An 8,816-nucleotide genomic window follows, 5' to 3' on the forward strand; every position below is an offset into this window, starting at 1 on the left:
GATTTAGCTCAGCGGCAAAAGCGCCTGCCTGGCAAGCGCAAGGTCGTGAATTCGGTTCCCGGTACCAGAGAAAAACCAAAAAAAAAAAAAAAAAAGAAAACATTCATTACAGCAAAAGACATACTGCCATGTGTCACCCCCAAAATCCTCCCTACCTTTAACACACTTATCTCATTGCACTTGCCGCTTTCTGAAGCAGTTCTGGAAGTCCTCTATCCTGAGAGTCTTTACTAAGTGTGATCAAAAATGTGGTGGCTGCCGCTCTGCAGTGCCATGCAGTGGAAATGCAGATTTGTAAAAGCAGTACCGCGCGTCCTCATCCACCTTGTTAACCAGATCTGGCACTGTGGGAGTCCTAGTTCTCCCCTAAAGTCAAATGACCAGGAAAGGTGAACACTTTGCATTGACTCAGGACATCAAGACAGCCAAAACAGCGCAATGATGACGTGAAGGAGCACTTCCAGAAGTGCTTCAGAAAGTGGCAAGGGTAATGAGACAAGTCTGTTTAAAATGAGGGAGAATATATTTTGAGGGGGACTCGTGACCATGTGTCTTTTACTGTGATAAATTTCTTTTTAAAATTTAGGCATTCACTGTATTTTTAAATCACATCTTGTAGAGGCAGTAAACCAGTACTTGAATTTATCTTGAATATGTAAACTGTGGTCAGTTAGTAACACCATCAGAAACTCTCAGTTTGAAGGAGAATCCCTGTAAATCGTTTTGTCAAGGATAAAAATTTGGAGGATGCAAATGCTGCACCTGCAGAAGTACAGAATTTTCCCCATTGCGACTGCTTAACAAACCAGACAGAAGAAACCAAGAGGCAGGAAACTGATATGAATTTATTTACATAACAAGTCCAGAGCGCCTCCAGGACGGTCATTTTTGTGAAGTTTGAAAGTTGCACATCTATTATGTGACTTCCGTACCTGCAAAGCAGAGCTATCACTTTTTTTTTTTCTTTTTGGTTTCTTTAAGGAGAGCCCCTCCTTCTGAGCCTCTGGCTTCACATTCTAGCCAGCCTCCTGTCCAGTGGCTCCTTCCTGTGCCTTAGCGCCCTACTTCCAGGCTTTCCTGCTATGCCAGCTAAGACGGGACTGAGTCTCTCTCTGACCTCGCTCCCACCCTCTCCCTGCCCAGCTGCTTTGTAGTAGTCTCCTTTCCTCATAAAGACCACATGATGGAGGCAGCTGTGCCTACTCTTATCCCCTTTCAGCACCCTCAAAAGAACCAAGGATGAGTGGAATAGATTACTACATAATTGATCCAATTAATTTGCTTCACTGAGCGAAATGACAATTGCATCCCCGGTGCCCTTGTTTCCAGCAGCTCAGGATCTGATCACCAGATCTGGTTACACTTCCTAGGAAGAGCCTGGAAATGCCATCTGAAAGACCTCTCCTCTCATCGACATTGTGGCAATCATGGTCTCAGAGTCAGGCCTTGTTTGCCAAGAAGCAAGAATTTTTCAGATTCTACAATTTGAACTGGGACTAACAAGACCAAGTCAAAACTTCTTAATAGAAGTTCTTGACTATTCTTAATAGAAACTGGGAAAAGTGAGAGACCTGAGAATGAGACTTTTCTCTCCAAAAAAACCCCTGAGATCTTATTCAGTAATTGTCTTATTGAAATGTACCATATGCAAGAGTACTGCATGGTAATACTGGAAATTAGGATATGTCACTGTACAAATAATTAGAGGGTTAAAATTATGACAAAATAATTTTATGTCTTTGCATAAGAATGTTTTGCTCTCAAAACATAACTGCTCTTGAGATACAAAATGGACATTAAAAAATTCCATAGCTTTTCTAAATATCACTAAAGAACTAATTGAGAAATCAGGAAAACAATTCCATTGACACCAGCTTCAAAAAACATCAATTCATCTAAGGAGGTGAGAGACTACTATAATGAAAATTACAGAACCCAGAAGAAAGAAACTGAAGAAGAACCCAGTGCAGACTGACTCTGTCACGGTAGGAGATCTGGGCAGACACTGGGGAACAGATGGCATCGGTGACGAGAGGGGCGGTGAAATCACGGCACAGGAAGTGGACAGAGTGACTCAGATGTCATTCTGATGTCTGCACTGTGAGACGGAGGGTTCCTCGTTGTGAGGGGTGGGGAATACACTCAGATCGGTGGGAGAATCCCTGAGGAAGTTTACAGCCAGGCTAGTTTCATTGAACCTGGGTGTAAGGAGCCAATTCAATGGGCAGTAAAGAACATACTTTCAACTGGCAGTTTCAGAAGATCTGGTGCCATCTTAGCTGTGAGGGACTCAGAGAAGCAATGGTCACCATCATGTGAGTGGGATTTAGAAAGGCATCTGGGGTAGAGTGGTTGCAAAAGCATGACAAGATAGGGTGGTTTTATAAGCTATCCCAAAGGAAAAGTGACAGAACTTCACTAGTTGATGTAAGGGTCACCTCACAGTGCTTATAAAACAGTAACTGCTTAATTTAAAAAAGCTTTTCTAGTTAAAATAATTCCTATGTTTTGGAGTGTTTGAATAACTTCTTTACCAGGCGTTCTGCGATCACATCTTGCCTGTTTAACAAAATTTCTTTTCCGTGTTTTAGCTTTATTTGCAAGCTTTGCTTTATGGAATACCTATTTTGTGGCCTGTGTTTTAAAACTATTGTGAAAGGGTATTATTTCATTTTCAGTGTAGTATTTTGTGAAGTTTAGCTGTTGACTTTTTGTTACGCTACCATGCTGCAATTTTTTTCTTCAATGTGACTTACAAATTTGCTTCCGCTGGTTTTTCCTTCCTGACTTTCTGGTGTCCTGTGTTCTCTACACTTGGATTTCTTCTGATCACACAGTCAAACCACCAGGCAAATAGAACATTTCTTGGTCCAGGGATTAAGTGGATTTTTAAACAGAAGACTTTAATTTTTTCAAGCATCAAGAATGAAAAGATATTAATACTTAATACTTTGTACTGTTTTCAAAATGCTCTGGTGAGTTTACTTTTAGGATGTGATTCCATTAAGACCGAGGTGCTGCTGCTTTCCCTTAAAACCTAGCAGGATGGGGGGCTGGAGATTTAGCTCAGCGGCACAGCGCCTGCCTGGCAAGGGCAAGGTCGTGAGTTCAATTCCCAGTACCGGAAAAAACAACAACAACAACAAACTAGCAGGATATACAGCAAAGCTTCAGAAAGTGTACACTGAGCAGTGATTATTTTTTAACTTGGATAAACATTATATTTTTAAATTAGTGATTTCAGGACTTTGTGTGTGTTAAGACTTCCTAGAAAGGCAACAGATAAGTTCTGTTTTGTGTTTTCCTTGTGTTAAAAAAATCTGTGTGTGTGTGCATTTGTGCATGTGTGTGTATGTGTGGACATGAAAGTATGTGATTTGATCCTTCATATGTCCCTAGACAAAGGCTTAGTCCAGAAGGTTGACCTCCACCCATTCAGCAAAGCAGGTGGTTGGTCCTAGGGAGCCTTAGGACAGGTGCTGGCTAAGTTACCTCTAAAGGAAGACCTGAGGTCTGTCACAGCTTCTACCCAGAGTGCAGAAGCTTCCCATTGAAATCAAATCTTCCGTTTCAAACCATGAACAATCCAAATAAAACAATTAGTAAAATACAAAGGACTTGGGCACTTTTCTGTATGTGTGCTGTACCACAGATTTAAAAAACATAGCAATACACAAATAATTTGTTTATAAAAGTAGTCAATATATATTTTTTTAAAATTCCAGTGATTTACAAACCCCATTCAATATAGCATAGGTCAGAGGGCAGCAGCCACTCTTACTGACGCATTTCAGAAAGCTTTTGAACGTAGCTGTTTCCGGGAGATGATACCTAATGCTGAGATGATTATCCTAACCCAATGGCCTTTACGTTCAGAAATACACACTTCCTGGTGATCACGGCTGTGTTTCTTAAGTTAAAATTTTCAGCCTCACCTAGTGTTAAAAGTGAGGTTGATCTAAACCTATGACAATGTGTAATTTGGCTTCTGATTCTGTAATACATTAAACTAAGCACCTGACAGGAAAGTGATCTCCAACCAGAAAATAATAGGTTTGTTTTTCAAGGACTTTTTGCTACAAAAGCAAATCATCTTTTTTTTAGTTCTAGGTAATGATGAACTAAAAGATGTACACAATGTACACACACACACAGGAACACAGACACGTGATGCATTACTACAATATCTGATGTCCAACTTTGAGACCCTGTATTTTCATTATTTAACCAACATGTGGGAAATTTTCTATTCCTTAGCAAACAATAATCTTACAGAATTTTGATATTTGCAATTCCTGAGCTCGTTACCCATTGAGGCCCGTGGAACTCTAAATATACCTAAACCACAGCCGTTCAGTAAAAATATTTAACAAAACATGTTCTGCAATGCTTTTTCAGGAAACCATCCCAGCCATGAAGTAGTTCTGGACCACCAGACACTTAGCTTTCTGAAACCCAGATTAGAGATGGGTGATGGTCCCGGGATGTTTTTAAATCACTCTGTGATTATAAATGACTAATCAAATTCACTGCAGAACCGAAAGACTTACCCTTTGACTTCATGTACTGCTCTGAACTCAAGCACTGTCTGGTAAGATAGCAGAGCAGCTGTAATTGGAACACTCGTGGCCAATGGCCATGGTGGCCACTTGAATAAATTCCAAAAACATCAGCCTCTGAAAATATCCTTTGTTTTATTTTCAAATGCTTTCTTCCAAATTGGGCTCAGAACTTGTTCCTACCCAGTTGCAGAGTAAGCTCCGCTATGCTGCTCTCAATAGTGGCCTAAATGATATATCAAACAAGTAGCACGAAGAGTGAGCCTCCATCAGACATGCACTTATGACCTTGTCAATTAAAAAGAAAACAGTCCAGTGACTGTGCAAGATAAAGCTGGAGCCTCAGTCTGCAGGCAGGCAGGAAGGGAGGGGAGAGGGGGAGCTCGGATCCAGTGTTTTGCTTTGAACCATTCTGGATTGTACACAGTCTAAAAATTTATGTCAGCCTCTGGATCTGCTTTTAAGACCTTACAATTCCCCAGCCTTAGATGTATATTTAGCAGAGCACAAAAACGTCTACACCTTGGCGACTCTTTTCAGATCAGCTGAAACATATTGAGCCTTTCTCGAAGCATCAGGCTACTCCATCACCACGACTGCCCTGGCCTCTTCTAATCGGGTAAATCACTAGGTTGGAGCTTGCTGTGTCTTTTGGCCTCAACTTCATCATTTGGGCCAGCACAGCCTGGAAAGGGCTGTAAAAGCACCCAGATTTGTTTGCATCCAAGGACAGACTCTTGGAACCAGAACTGAGCCAAGCGTGCCTCCGGGAGAGAAGGGAAGATCTCATGGCCCAGAGAGGCCAGGGCAGCTGCCACCGGGGTGAGGCGCTGGGCTGACCAGTGGAGACAGAATGGATGAGATAACCAAGTTAAGATTTCCGATCTCCTCTGATGCAGAGACTTGGGGAAAATCTCGAGTTAAGTGGCAACTTTTCTTCCTTCCAATCTAAGACATATTAAAAACTAAAGAAAAGGCAAATTGTGGCACGTTTAAATATTTATATTTAAACAAAGCATACTTAACACACACACACACACACACAAAATCCTATATAATTGTACCATTCACAAGGTAATTATAGGATTTATCGTAAATATATTATTCCAGAGTTCAGTGTCAGCAGTGTGATCTGGTAAGGGGTCCCCATGGAAGTTGGAGGTGGAGCTACTTCTTTCGGCACCACCAGTGCACCCCACTATGAGGACCACCTCACTTAAAGGTGACATCAAAGGTTGGCTTCTGGAGTTGATGGCCCAGTGGGCCATCTGAGGAGAGTGGGGGACAGGCAGGTAAAGCCAGCACAGGGGCTTCCAGAGCAAAGAGGTCTGTGCCTTCCCTCAGTCCAGCGACACCAGAGACTTACTGAGCGGCTGAGGATGAGATGTGGAAGGTATGGGATGACGGCGTCAGACTGGGCAGCGGCCACAAAACACTAGGTTGTTTGGTATTTAAAAATGAGGCCTCACGGTAAAAACAAATCAAGGGACAAAGAGATATGGCTGTGGATCAGCGCTTTGCAAGTCTTTATAACAGGATCCACAGGAAGATCTTTCATTAAAGTATTGTGTGTGTATATTTTCTGTCTTTCCTTCCAAGATGGTAACTAGTTCTCACATGCGCTTGAAGCTTGGAGTAGTGAGTTCTGGGATGCATAGGGGGTGGCAGGGACACTAGAATGGAAATGTGCCTGGGAGTGCTTAAGCACTGGGGACCTCTTCTTGGTCACTACCAGGTCCCTTGGGGTGGGATCAGGTGCTCCCCTGGGAAGTGCTGTGCAGCCTTCTTGCTGGGTAAGCCAGGCACTGTTGCAGAGCTGTCCAAGTGTGCTCTGTGCCTGTCAACTGTATGAAGAGTGTATTAGTAGTGACCATGGGCACAGTGGGCAGAGGGCGGTCTAGAGACGTCCTACTGTCCAAAGTACTGCAGACTTCTGCATGATCTGAGGGGACAAAGGGCCAGGCAGAAAGGGAGATGCCGTAACAATAGACGGGGGCTTTCTTGTAGCCAGGTGGAGTCAGAACACGATTGAATCAGGTTTTGGAAAAACTAAGTAATATAACTCTTGTAACTTCTTCATATGATGATTGAAAAGGTACACACTTATCATTGAGCTGTGTAAATTTTCTTTACAGGAACCCTTATTTGAAGGTGTGAAGTCAAAGCTGATAAAAGGTAAAGACTTTCATGCAGAAGTGGGCTCAGAGGCTTGAAATGCTGTCTGCTCCTGTCTCCAAGCCCTGCCCTGGAGGCTGTGTAGATGCCTTGGAGCTCTAGGAAGGTCTCTGGAGTTCACGGGAGCAGATTACAGACCTAGCACTCATTAGGGCAGAATGGAAGGTGGCTATAAGGATAACATTAATAATGAGGGTAATTCGTTGCTCTATAGTAGTTTAAAAAGCACTTTTATGGCAGCTGTCTCATTTAGTATCTGCAATAACCCTACATAGATGAGGTAGATACCCTAATTCTTAAGAGGAAGCAACTTCTGTGATATTTTTAAATTTCAGTAGACAAAAAATACAAAAAGTACAGAAGACACTTAAACACTTATATTTTCATCACCTGAATGAACATGTTCATAAGAGACATAGTCATGAAAGAAATATAAAATTACAGTTAAAGAACTTTATGTTTTCATTCCCAGTCTGAATATATTTCCCCCCTAGGGAAACCAATGTCGTTAATGTAATATGGGTTAGGAACTTCTTTTATTTACAAATAATATATAGAATTGCTTTACAGATTTTCATTTATAAAGATACCATATTCCATGGCAAACTTTCAACATTAAATCATTTTTATCACTTAATAATACTGAATCACTTGATGGCCCAGTTAATTTATTCTTGTTCCTATCAGTGGGCATTTGGGTGGTGCCAACTGTGCAGTATTAATAATGCACACTGCTACACAGGGAGCTCGTGGCCATAAGCGCAGTGGTTTCTCTAGATGTGACAGTGTCAGCTTACAGGTACGGGGCATCATCAATTTCTTAGGTGCTTCCACTTTAACTGTTAAGCTACCTTCCCACCAGTAGTGTGTACAAGTCTGGCTATATTTATAATTTTTCCCTAAATTTCAATTGATTATCTTTCAATTTTTTCAAACCTAATGGGAGTTAAATAATATCATCTTGTTTTAATCAGGTTTTCTAGGTTACTAGTACAGCTGAGGTTTTTTTTTTTTTTTTTTGCATTTGCTTATTGGCCACATGCATTTTTCTTCTCTGTATCACCTGTATAAATAGTTTTGTAGATTTCTCAGACTGTCTTTTTCTTAGTGAGTTCATTCATTCATTCATTCATTCATTCATTCATTCATTCATGTATGCATACATGCATACTATCATTCTTTTACTTCTTTATTCACATACCTGCCCAATCATTTCTTCTTGGGGGCCTGGTATATGCCAGGCCAGATTCTAGAAGCCTGGTGATTTGCAGCCCTCCTATACTTGTACTCTTTTCCCCAGTGGGGATGATAGCAGCAAGAAAATAAGCAATAGGCATTGGTTATAATGCCATGTAGTGAAAATGGCTGGGAAGAAATACAAATTAATAGAAAAAAATAGAGAAAAATTAAGATGAATGTATGCAGTCCATGAGAGGAGCAGCCAACGATAGGCTCCCAGATGCCAGAGGCCAGCGCATAGCTAAGTGAACGTAGGAAAAGAACTGTGTTAGTTACTTTTCTCTTATTGATGAGACAAAACACCTATCGCTCAAAGTTAAAGGAGGAAAGGTTTATTCAATTCACAGTTTGTAGAGATTTCAGTCCATAATCAGCTGGCTCCAAGGCAGAGTGACACAGCAGATAGGCATTGCAGAGGAGAAACAGTTTGTGGTGGGCAGAAGGCAGAAAAGCAAGCAAGGGGTGACCACAATTCTTTCTATTGCTCATATTTTATGCAGACTACTTAGGGCAGGTAGCACTCACACCTTTAATCCTAGTGCCCTTGATCCTAGCATTGTATCACGAATCAATCACACACTGTAGATCCAGCCACCTCTGAAAAAGCCCCACTTATGACACATGAGGCTTTCAGCGGACATCGAGACACAAACCACAACAAGAACTCTGGGAAAGATTCAAAGGAAAAGCATTTCAAGGCTGGGAACTAAGAGCAAAGGTCATGTGGAAGAATAACACTGAGGGCCAAGCAACAGCACTGGTGTAACTATTTTTTCAATCATTTCCTATATCCTTCAATATTATTTGCTAATTTTTAAAGTTTTTTTCCCCCTCACTATTCAG

At 41.4% G+C, this 8,816-nt stretch overlaps 1 long non-coding RNA gene across 1 annotated transcript in view; it reads left to right on the top strand.

Moving 5' to 3' along the window:
• The window catches only part of LOC106147717, a 21,951-nt gene extending 15,197 nt beyond the window's left edge, over positions 1-6,754 (top strand). Inside the window, exon 3 of the long non-coding RNA XR_001232627.1 lies at positions 6,695-6,754. This is a non-coding gene — a long non-coding RNA (uncharacterized LOC106147717). The remainder of the gene's footprint in view (positions 1-6,694) is intronic.
• Positions 6,755-8,816: the final 2,062 nt, after the last annotated feature.

The sequence above is a fragment of the Chinchilla lanigera genome, unplaced genomic scaffold (assembly GCF_000276665.1).
Source record: "Chinchilla lanigera isolate Chin_1 unplaced genomic scaffold, ChiLan1.0 scaffold00008, whole genome shotgun sequence".
Classification (NCBI taxonomy): domain Eukaryota; kingdom Metazoa; phylum Chordata; class Mammalia; order Rodentia; family Chinchillidae; genus Chinchilla; species Chinchilla lanigera.